The sequence below is a fragment of the Camellia sinensis genome, chromosome 2, assembly GCF_055761805.1.
Source record: "Camellia sinensis isolate YWXY chromosome 2, ASM5576180v1, whole genome shotgun sequence".
Classification (NCBI taxonomy): domain Eukaryota; kingdom Viridiplantae; phylum Streptophyta; class Magnoliopsida; order Ericales; family Theaceae; genus Camellia; species Camellia sinensis.
The window spans coordinates 40,430,662-40,443,310 of NC_138962.1; the positions used below are offsets into that span (position 1 = coordinate 40,430,662).

The window sequence follows — 12,649 nt, forward strand, 5'->3', positions numbered from 1 at the left end:
AAGAGTCGTCTTGATATGAATTCGGATGAGTAATAAAATAGCCTGACCCAACGGGTCTGTTTGCTAATTATTCGGTTTTTACTTTATATTTATAAAAAATTTAAAAATTATCATAAAAATTTGTTTGATAATTTTTTTGATTTATAAATAATTATCTCAATTTATAAATTTTTAAAAAAAATGTAAACTCAAAAAATATGTTTACATTTCAGTTTTTATTTTATTTTTTAAATAATTTTATTTTCAATTAATTCTTTTTTTCAATTAATTATTTTTTCATATAATTTTTTTTAAATAATTTTATTTCAATTATTTTATTTCAATTATTTTTTTCAATTAATTTTTTTTCAATTAATTTTTTTTCAATTAATATTTTTTTCCAATTAATTTTTTCCCAATTAAATTTTTTTCAATTATTTTTTAATTATTTTTTTTTCAATTAATTTTTTTTCCAATTAATTTTTTTTTAATTAATTTTTTTCAATTATAATATGTGTGATCCTATTGTCATATATAATAAAAATAAATATAAATATTTTAGACTTGAACAAACATATTTTTTAATTTATGTTTTTAAAATTTTTTAGACATTTTGTTCAAACCAACGCGTTTGTAATTTATGTTTTTCTAAAAATAAATAAAAATCAATTTATAAAATTTTTGTAAACATAAATAAAAAATGTAAACGTTACCAAATGCTACCAACCTACATAGAGTTTTGCGGCTTTTTTTTTTTTTTTTTTTTTGGCTCCAGCCTAATTAAATTTCAAGAGTATTATAAAGAATAATATTTAAAAATTTTAATTTAAAAGTTTTAATATAGTTTTAATGATGTAGAGAGTGTTTATATGAAGAGGAAGCCTACACTCCTCTCTCTATCTTCTCGGAGTTGGAGTCACTACTGTGCGGCTTGCACATCAATGATTGTTGTGCAGCATGTGAGAATTATTTTAGATTTTATTTTGATGATCCGAATCGTTTAATTTTTAAAAAACATAAAGTAGAATATATCTGTAAAAAATCAAGTTGATTAAATATTGATAGAGCATTCATCAACTTACATTTATATTCAATTTAATACTTATGAATTTATTTTTTATAGGGCTCTTTTTTGATAAATCCCATTTGTAACTGTTTTATTCCATAAAACCCAAACTATTTATGAATATTCCATTAGGTCCATTAATTGTAAAATGACGAAATAACCCTCCTCCGCCTCTCCCGCGTGTAGCCGATTCTGCAAAACCCATTCCTATTCAATTCACAAAATTTCTAAAACAAAAACTGAATCCACGAGACGAGATTCACATCGCCTCCAGTAACCCTAGATTCACATCGCCTCACCAACGTCATCGTCGTTGTCCACTGTCGACCCCAGATTCCTCTTCATCTCACTGCTGCGAAGGTTCACATCGAAAGGAGGGTGCTTCGTCGTTCAGAAATTCCTGTCGTCGCAATGAGTTTATTTCATCCACTGAGTGTCATCTATACCCACCAACCATGATGAACAAAAGTAAGCAATACCATTCCACCTCCTGCTTTTCAATCATAATGTGTTCACCAATGTATACATCCACCTTCTGGTTTTCGGATTTGAATTTGTAAACATAAATGTTCTCGAAATTGATTTTGTAAACATAGATGATGTGAACATTCACATCAATGTTGATTACTGGGTAAACTTACATTAGTAGACACTGATGTGAATATTCGCTTCAGTGTATAATGATGTGAACATTCACATCAGTGCATAATGATGTGAATGTTCACATTACTTTCACTGTTGATATTGTTGATTGTTGATGTCCACAGAACCCCCAAACTTCACTCAACAATGTGATGGAATATGATGTAAATATTCACATTATGACATCAATGTCTGACTTATTTGTGTTGTTGGGTGTTGTTTGGTGCTGTTGGTTTCACCCTTTGATTTTTAGCAAATTATAGCATAATCTGATCACCCATGTAAACATTTACATTGCCCTGTAACTGTTGTTGTTTTCAGAATTTATTTTGTAAACATAGATGATGTGAACATTCACATAAGTGTTGATTACTGGGTAAACTTACAATAGTAGGCACTGATGTGAACATTCACATCATATGAATGTTCATATTACTGTCACTGTTGATATTGTTGATTGTTAATGTCCACAGAACCCCCAAACTTCACTCAACAATGTGATGGAATATGATGTAAATATTCACATTGTGACATCAATGTCCGACTTGTTTGTGTTGTTGGGTGTTGTTTGGTGCTGTTGGTTCCACCCTTTGATTTTTAACAAATTATAGCATAATGTGATCACCTATGTAAACATTTACATTTCCTTGTAACTGGTGTTGTTTTCGGAATTGATTTTGCCAACATAGATGATGTGAACATTCACATTACTATACTGGGTAAACTAACATTAGTACACACTGATGTGAACATTCACATCAGTGTACAATGATGTGAATGTTCACATTACTTTCAATGCTGATTATTGAATGTTGTTTTGTGCTTTTGGTTCCATCCTCTGTTTTTCAACCAATTATATGTTCTTATTTGAACACCCAGGTCTTCCCCATAGATTTGATGGCAAGCGAAAACGAGGGGAATCTCGTGCCAAAGCCAAACCTGATCAACCAGCTGTTCCTGAAGAAGTGAACATGAAAAAAGTTGACTACCGGTCAAATATAACTGGATTGGTCAAACTGTTAAGGATAGAAAATTTACAAGTGGCCAATTGAAGTGCTTTAGAAAAACACCATTTTGGCCATTATTTGATTGCTTGATCAGTAATGAAGTCGACCTCAACCACTGCATGAAATATGATGACGTCATTGTACATATAGTATAGACATTCAAGCCATCTAGTGGGAGGTTTTACATTGGGGATAAGAACATCCAGATTTTTAGAAGCGACGTATCACTGATTTTTGGGGTGGACTGCGGCACCAAGTCGATGGACCTCTCTTACGGTGCAAAACCAACAACCGGCATCATACATCGAATGTGCAAGGATGTTAGTCGATTAAGTGTTGCCAAAATACGAGAAATTCTGAGCGAAGCATTGAAGAGCACAAAGAAACAAGACAATGAAGAGGTCGCAAGATTAGTTTGCATGTATGCATGTGTCAAGCTATTCTTTTCTACATTGGGAGAAACAATTGGATGGGCTTTCTACTCATACATGGACCCACTTGACAAGATGATCGAGTATGATTGGGTTGAGAGCATCCGGGCAACCCTGATGGGTTCATTGGGCCAAAATTGTGGAAAGCCAGGACGAGTCACCGGATGTGTGATGTTGTTAATGATAAATCTCATAAAACTTATTCTATGTTTAATATGAACATTTACGGGGTCTGCCCACTCTGATGTGAATGTTCACATTACTGGGCAATGGTGTGGAAGTTGACATCAGTGATGTAAACATTCACATTACTGTTCAGTAATGTACAAACACACATTAGTAGACGTTGGTGTAAACATTCACATCAGTGTAGATTGATGTGATGTTAGCACCAAAACAAATGTAGAACATTCACATTACTGATATGAATGTTCACATTACTGGGCAATGGTATGGAAGTTGACATCAGTGATGTAAACATTCACATTACTGTTCAGTAATGTACAAACACACATTAGTAGACGCTGGTGTAAACATTCACATCAGTGTAGATTGATGTGATGTTAGCACCAAAACAAATGTGGAACATTCACATTACTGATGTGAATGTTCACATTACTGGGCAATGGTGTGGAAGTTGAGATCAGTGATGTAAACATTCACATTACTGTTCAGTAATGTACAAACACACATTATTAGACACTGCTGTAAACATCAGTCTAGATTGATGTGATGGTAGCACCAAAACAAATTCGGAACATTCACATTACTGATGTGAACATTTACATTACTAGGCAATGGTGTGGAAGTTGACATCAATAATGTGAACATTCACATCAATGTTCAGTAATGTATAAACACACAATATTAGCCACTAATGTAAACATTCACATCAGTGTTAATTGATGTAAACATTCACATTACTGTCTAGTGGTGTAAACATTCATGTAATTGAAAAAACAGAGCATCCGATCCATATCAATAAAAAAAAATAGAGCATCTGATCCATCCTACAAATCAAAACATAAAGTGAACATGTATTCATAACCAAAATGATACTAACCTTAATCATGCAATCCTACAATCGTCTAGAAACTAGAAAACAACTGCTTTGAAGTAGTTATACTCCAGAAAATGTGAGAACTGAACACCTTCAAATTCGTCGTCTTCACTTGAAAATCACCGAACCAGACTACAGCAGCAACAATGAAACCCTAGCATATCAAAGCCTCAAAACGATAGAACGATAGCGTGCAAGATAGAAATGTATCCATTTGAATTACAATGAGAGAAACTGCCAAAACTGAATCACGAAATCACAGGAACGTGTCATGTATTAACATAGTGTATATATATATAGGGGCATAATAGTCCATGTAAAAATATAAAATTAGAAAAATGGACTTTATGGAATAAAAAGAACAGTATATGGGACTAATCAAGTTAGTTTATTCCTTTGTGGACTTAATGGGTTATAACATCTCTAAGATAGATTCATCAATAAAAATCCTTTTTTTATATATACAAATATGAGTTGATGAAAGGTCTATTAATATCTTATTAACTTAATTTTTTACAGATATATTCTACTCGATATTCTATAAAAATTAAACAACTTATAAAACTAAAGTTCAAAATAGTTCCCATAAGTCACATAACAGTGACCCCTAATTCCTATCCCTCTCTACTCTTTCTTCCACCTCATTAAAACTATTATTTTAAAACTATGTATCATTGATATTACAAATTCACCTTTCTCACTCCAATATTTATTAATAAAAAAGGGTAAATTACACTAACACCCCCTGAGGTTTATGTTTATTACAGTTCTCCCTCACCTTTTGAAAGTTACATCTCTCTCTGAGATTTAAAATTTCATTACAGATTCCCCCTCAACCCTTTTAATTTTTTTAAATACGAATTTTACCCTCATTAGATAAATTACATTGACACCCTTAAGGTTTAGAAATTACAATACCCTCCCTAAGGTTTAATATGAAATTTGAACTATTCAAGCTTTGAAATTGTTGTTGTTCGTTTCTTAAGAATTCCTTTGAATCTTCATAAATCTCACGACTCCAAAATCGAAGCTTTCTGTGAATTCGGAGAGGAGAGAGAAGCTTCGGGGTAGAGCAGTTTCTGGTGGGCATTGGTGATGGGTTTGTGAAGAAGGTTCATTATTGTTTGGTCTGTTTCTTTTTTATCTTCTTAGACAGTTTGGTTTCCAAGCTTTATCAAAATTAGTCTCTGAACACACCAGAAGGTGACTTTTTCTGGGATTACTAAGCTTCAGTTTTCTTTTGCTATTATTTGAAGTTGGCCCTCAATCTTGGCTTTTTTTTTTCTTTTTTTTTGTTGAGCCAAGCTTGTATTGATACATGTCCACAGTTGCGATTTTGATTGATTTATTTATTTATTTTTGTTGAGTAGACAGAGGACCATTTATGTACATGTCCACAGTTGTGATCTAATTCATAAAATGGAAAGCAATTTATCTTCCTTCAATATTCCAAACTAAGAAGTAAAACATTGTATTGTATGTATTACCAAGCTAGAGAATTCAACTGTAAGCTTTTATTCTTCTTTTGTTTGGAAGTCATTTATGCCATCTTTCTCATACAATGGAGAGGTGTAGGAGTTCAAGTTTCAGTTGAGACATGAGCTCTCTCTATGTAACTTGTTTTTTTTACTTTTTGTTAAAAAATTGAATTGTTTCAATTCATGTTTTGCTCTGTGATTTTTTAAGGCAAATTACTGAGGCTGTGTTTGGTTAGGGGATTTTGGAAGAGGTTTTGAAAGAGAAAGGAAAAAGGTTGGTAAAAATGTGAATATAATATATTTACATTTTACCTAATTTCACATACATTTTCCCTTTCCCTTTCCAAATTTCTCCTCAAATCCCTCAACCAAACACAGGCCAAGGGAAGTTCAGTTCTGTATTCGGAAACTTATTTTTATCTCTGAAAACTCAAGCTCTAGAAATGGTTTGCAATGTAGGGAGTGGAAGTTCCTTTAAAGCAAAATGTTCCTAAAAAAAATTTGTCCTACAAAATTTTTTTAGTATATTGCTGGAAATGCCTGAAAGATGTTATCCAATTCTCGTTCACTTCATTGAAATGCTGCAAGTAGCAACATAACTATATTATCAATACACAAGAATAAAATAAAATCAGAGTTTTTGTGGGTTTATTAGGTATTATACAGTTCCAATTGCTGTTATAGACCTTATTCATATTTGTGTTTCAAATCATCCACCTACCTTAAATTTACGAACAACATCAGATCAAAATTCTTGAATAACATAAATGCTGGTTCATTTTTACTATTATTTATTTAGTACAATCATTCTTTTGTCAGTGATTCAAGACTGACTTTGAGGTGAATATGAAGTCAATTTGCAAATATTAGCATAATTTCCTTTCTCTTGCTTTTGTTTTTAATCAAATTCAAATAGCTTTTGAATGGTAGTGTCACAATTGATATTGAAGTTTTCTTCAAGATTTTTTCCCTTTTAACTACAATCCTTTGCAACTTCTATATTTGTAGGAACTAACCACACCACACCATGGAATTCTTAGTGTCAATTTTTGAAATTGTGAAAAATTTGGGGGAAGCAACTGGAAAATGGTTTGGATATATCAACAGCCTTGATGCAAACTTGAAAATTTTCAAAAGAAAGATAGAGGATTTGAGCAGTCAAGAGGATGATATAAAGACTGAACTGAGCAGTGCAGAGCAGCAATCAGGGAAAAGAAGAAAGAAAGTAGTTCAAGATTGGCTCGGAGATGTGCAAATGTCAAGAGGTGATATGCGAACTTTGCAAAGACAAGAGCAAGAAGTAGTAGGATGGAAGAACGTTTTCTCACGTGTACAATTGGGAAAGCTTGTTGTAGAGAAGATTCAAGAGGTGGCAGAACTGCAGGAAAAGGTTAAATTTTCTAATGGTTTGCTGATTGAAGCACTTCCAACTAGTGGACTGTTCATACCAACAATGGGATCTTTTTGTGAAAACACAAGTGCAAGGAACATGGAGAATGTATGGAAATACTTGATGGATGATGAGGTTAGAAGGATTGGCATTTTTGGAATGGGGGGAATTGGTAAAACAACCATCATGCATCACATTAACAATGAACTCTTGAATGAAGCTTGTAACTTTGATGATGTTATTTGGGTCACAGTATCTAAAGCATTCAATATTAGAAATCTACAGAGGCAGATAGCCAAGGCACTGAATCTTGATTTGTCGAGTTATGGGGATGAAACAAAAAGAGCATCAGAATTGTATACAATGCTTTTCGAAAAGAAGAGCTATGTGCTCATCTTAGATGATCTGTGGAAAACATTTCCTCTAGATAAGGCGGTATTCCAAAGCCATCCATATCTAATGAATGCAAACTAGTGTTAACTACACAATCGTTAGAAGTGTGTAGGAAGATGAAGTGCAGAGCTCTCAAAGTAGAGCTTCTCACGGAAGATGAAGCACTGAATCTATTTATGAGCAAGGTTGAAGAACATCAGACAGTTCTTACTCCAAAAGTGAAAGAAATTGCAACAAAAGTTGCCAAAGAATGTGCACGTCTGTCTCTTGCAATCACTACTATAGCTGACAGTATGAGGGGAGTAAATGACATTCGTGGGTGGAGAAATGCATTAAATGAATTGACCAGTTGTAATGACCCTCACCACTGCTTACCGATAAACGTTGATTACCGTGAAACTGAACTGATTATGACTGATAATTGAACTGATTAAAATACTGAACTGACTGACTAAAAACTGGAACTGAATTGACTGAGTATGTACGTTTGAATTGCATTCTATCTGTTGATTGTTTATTTTATCTGTTCATGTTTGAGCGTTTAAACTGCTAATTGAAGGCCTTATCGGCGGCCGAATTAGAAACCGATTGGTGTTTTACGATCGTCATAATTAATGTGATTTTATGGTATATTTATTTGAAAATTGATTAGGTATGATTAGATTAGATTAAAATAAGCTAATTAAAGAGTCAGGCTTAATTACCTTAATGCCACTTAAGTGGCCCACTACTTGAATCATCTTTGAGCCTCATTACACTCATTCATACACATTCCATCAGCTCATTCCTTAGACTCAACCGACCAAGATAGAGAGTGAGAGAGAATTGAGTGGATCTTGAGTTCATTGGTAGAATTGCTTGAAGATTGAAGTGTGGATTGTTAATTTGAACCTCTAGACTTGCATTCAAGGAACCTAGGTATGAATTTCATCCTTTTGACTTGTGTTTAAGTTGATTCATGCATGGTTCATGTCCAATTGTAGAGCTAAGTCATGAATTGGTTCATTAATGGTGAATTGAAGCCCAATCTTTGCATGCATGGTAGTATTGTTGGATTTTGAGTTGTTTTCATGGCAAAATGTTACATGCATGTTCATGTCTTGAGTGTAGTCCATGATTTCATCATGTTTTGAAAAGAATTGGCTCCTTAGAGCATCAAATCGAAGCTTTGAAATGGTTTGAATTCATGCATGTTTGCATGTTCATCTTGTGCTTGAAAAATGGTTTAAATGGAGTTTGAATTAAACACCCTTGGGCTTTGATTTCTTAAAATTGAGCTTTGAAACATGTTATTCTATGTGTTTATAAATGTTTTCCAGAAAATGGGCCCAAGAGGATTGGTTTTGATGCTTTTGAACTTGGTTTTTGGCTTGGAGGTGCAATCTGGGTTTTCCAGATTTTGCACTTCCGCTCGAGCGGGGGAAGTGCCGCTCGAGCGTGGAATCCGAGCATCCAGCATCTTGCACTGTTTTACAGTCCGCTCGAGCGGAGAATTGGGTGCTCGAGCGGAGTCATGTCTCAAGCTCGAGCGGGCGTCGAGCGGGGATTTCACCCATCCAGTACTTTTACAGTACGCTCGAGCAGGAAAGTTTACGCTCGAGCGGGACTCTGTTTTTCTGAAAATTCTGAAAATGCTTTTACATGTGCATCTTTGCATCCTCATCCCATTCTAGGCATTCCTAGGCCTAGTTTAAGACATCTTGTTGAGGATATAGATGTAGAACACACCGAGGCATTAGGGATTAAGTTATGATATTTCCCAACTGTGTAGCTTAGTGTGTGTTCAATCTGTTAACTGTGTAGGGTTGGCGACTGGGGAGACACGCTCTAGCATACTGTAGCCCAAACTCTGTGAGTAACGATTGTGTAAAGATATGTTTACAAATGATTATTTTCTGAACAACCGAACTGTACTGTTTCTGAACTGATTACTGTTAACTGAATGAATGTATGTCCTATATTCTGAATTGTATTGTGGCATCCTTAGCACCTACTGTTACTGTTACTGTTACAGAGATCTCTGTCGATTCCCTTGTTGGAACCACTACTGTTTACTGACTGATGGCCATCATTACTGTTCGGTCTTCTAGACCTACTGTTTACTGTTATGCTAACGGATGTACCACATATGACTGTTTACTGTACTGAACAACTGAATGACTGATTGAAATGAACTGTTTTCATACTGTAAGGACATTCATTCTTAACCTCTTTACGCATTATGTTATTCACTGGGCTTTAGCTCACTGCTCATATATATATGTAGGTGTACAGGCACCAGACCGCGGCTAGGAGCGTCAGGATTCCTCCAGTTTTGTCAAGCCAGCCTATGTGCCTCACTGCGAGGTTCCGAGCCTAACCGTTAAGGCTTAGGGGTGTTTTAGATTTTTCCCTTCTGTACTGTCTTACCGTTCTGTATAGACTGAATGTTTACCATACTGATATGCAGGGATTGAGTCCCTAGTCTGGATGATTGTAAATGTTGTGCATACTGTTCTATACTGTTTATGTATAAATGTATGAGAAGTCTTTTTGCATACAGACTGTCACAGCTCATTGGGCACTGTTTATTTACTGTATTGGCTTCCGCCAGGCCCTGTACTCTGTTTTACTGTATTACTGTCCTGCAGGCCTTCGGTAATCTCGGATTACTGGCCGGTTACGGTGCTAAACCCATAGGGCCGGGTTTGGGTCGTGACACCAGTTCAACAAAACAGATCAAGGACAATGAAAGTGTGATTTTCGAGCGACTAAAATTTAGTTATAGTCGCCTAAATGAAGAAAAGCTCCAACATTGTTTCTTGTATTGTGCATTGTATCCAGAAGACAATATCATCCCTAGGGAAGAGCTGATAGAATATTGGATTGCCAAGGGACTAATGGTTGAGATGAACAGTATAGAAGCAATGTTTGACAAAGGTCACGCTATATTAAATAAACTCATAAATACTTGCTTGTTGGAGAGTCATACCAACATACATAAGGAAGAATTCGTGAGGTTGCATGATTTGATAAGAGATATGGCTCTCAAAATAACATCAACTAGTCCTTGATTCATGGCAAAAGCTGGTGAGGGATTAGGAGGAGTAGCATACGAAGATTGGTCTGAGGATCTTGAGAGGGTTTCCTTAATGTACAACAAGATAGAAGAACTTCCTTTTAGACCCCCCATTTGCCCTCGGCTCACCACCTTGTTACTTGGATATAACCCATTATTACGAATTCCAAATTCTTTTTTTGCGCATATGCATCATCTCAATGTATTGGATTTGTCCGGCACCTACATAGAGTCTATGCCATATTCTATCTCCAAGTTGGTGAATTTGCATACATTGTTACTGAAGGACTGTGTAAGACTGAAGTATGTGCCGTTACTAGAGAAACTAAAGGCATTGAAAGAGTTAAAACTGAAAAGAAGTCAGATAGAAGAAGTACCCCAAGGTATAGAATAATTGGTTAACCTCAGAAATCTCGACCTCTCCTAGAATAACAGTCTACAGACATTTCCTTGCTGGAAGTTATGTAGTGTAATAACCCTCACCACTGTTTACCGAGTAACCACTGATTACTGCTAAACTGAGACTGATTATGATTGGTAATTGAACTGACTGAAATACTGACCAGACTGACTGAAATCTGGAACTGAATTGACTGAGTATATCTGTTTAATTGTATATCTATCTGTTGCCTGTTTGATTATCTATTTGTGTATTTATGTTTAAACTGCAAATTGAAGGCCTTATCGGTGGCCGAACCAGAAATCGATTGATGTTTTATGATCATTAGGATTTATGTGAATTTATGGCATAATTATTTAAAATGTGATTTGGTATGATTAAATTAGATTAAAATAAGCTAAATTACATAGTTTGACTTATTTACCTTAATGCCATTGTGAGTGGCCACTACCTAAACATTTTGAGGCTTGGTTTATTTCATCTTGGAATCATTTTGTTCATCTCATTTGAGACCCTTAGCCGACCAAGAGAGAAGAGAGGGAGAGAGTGAGAGAAATTAAGTTCCATTTTGAGTTTTGCTTGGTAATTGAAGGAATTGAAGAGTAATTTGCAAACTTGAGCTTATAGTCTCATAATTAAAGACTTAGGTAAGGGAATTCAACCTCTCATTGTTGTGTTTAAGCTTGTTCTGGCATGGTTCTTATGTCCTTAGTGATCTAAGCCTAGATTGAGCCTTATAATGTTGAATTGAAGCTCATTCCATGCATGCATGTTTGTATTGTTGATGTTTGAGTTGATTTCATGAAAAATTGTTACATGCATGCCCAAGTTTTAGCTAAGGTTCATGAAATCATCATGTTTTTGAAAATATTGGCTCATTAGAGCAAGTGTTGGAAGCTTTGAATTGGTTAAATTCATGCATGCTTGCATGTTCTTCATGTTCATGAAAATTTGGTTTCAAATTGAGTTGAATTGATCTTCCTTTTGGGCTTTGTTTTTACAATTGAGCTTTGAATCATGTTATTCTATGTATTTACAAATGTTTTCCAGGAAAAGGGCCCAAAGGAATCGAATTTGATGCATTAAAACTTGGTTTTCAACTTGGGACTCAAATCTAGGTTTTCCAGATTTTGGACTCCCGCTCGAGCGGGGGAAGTGGCGCTCGAGCGTGGAATTCGTGCTCCCAGCACTTTACACTGTTTTGATGTCTGCTCGAGCGGAAGAATTGACGCTCGAGCGGGACCTTGTGTCTTACGCTCGAGCGGCTATCGAGCGCCCATCGAGCGTGATTTTCATCTATCCAGTACTTTTGCCCTGTTTTATAGAACGCTCGAGCGGGAAAGTCTACGCTCGAGCGGATACCTTTGTCTGCATGTCCGCTCGAGCGGGGAAACCTACGCTCGAGCGGGACCCCTGTTTTCTGAAAATTCTGAAAAGGCTTTTAAAATGCATCTTTGCATCCTCATCCCATCCTAGACATTCTTAGGCCTAGTTGTAGACACCCCATTTTTGACCGACCTTAAGACTCAGACGTCACCGATTGAGCGCTTGGTGATGTTGCATATCGTGCTCGTTCAGAAGTTTCAGAGTCTTGGCCGTGAGGCCTGCCTCCGGACTTCCGAACCCTCTTCTGTGCCTTACCTCGGTTTGCGAACCAGGCTCGGTTTTCTCTGTTTCTTTTCCTGAGGGGAGGGAGAGGTCCTGTAGACCATCTCTTAGTGGCCGTGGGCTACATTTTGTGACCA

At 35.6% G+C, this 12,649-nt stretch overlaps 1 pseudogene; it reads left to right on the forward strand.

Moving 5' to 3' along the window:
- Positions 1–6,019: 6,019 nt before the first annotated feature.
- LOC145813219 (putative disease resistance protein At5g63020) lies at positions 6,020–10,940 on the forward strand (annotated as a pseudogene).
- The last annotated feature ends 1,709 nt before the right edge of the window (positions 10,941–12,649 follow it).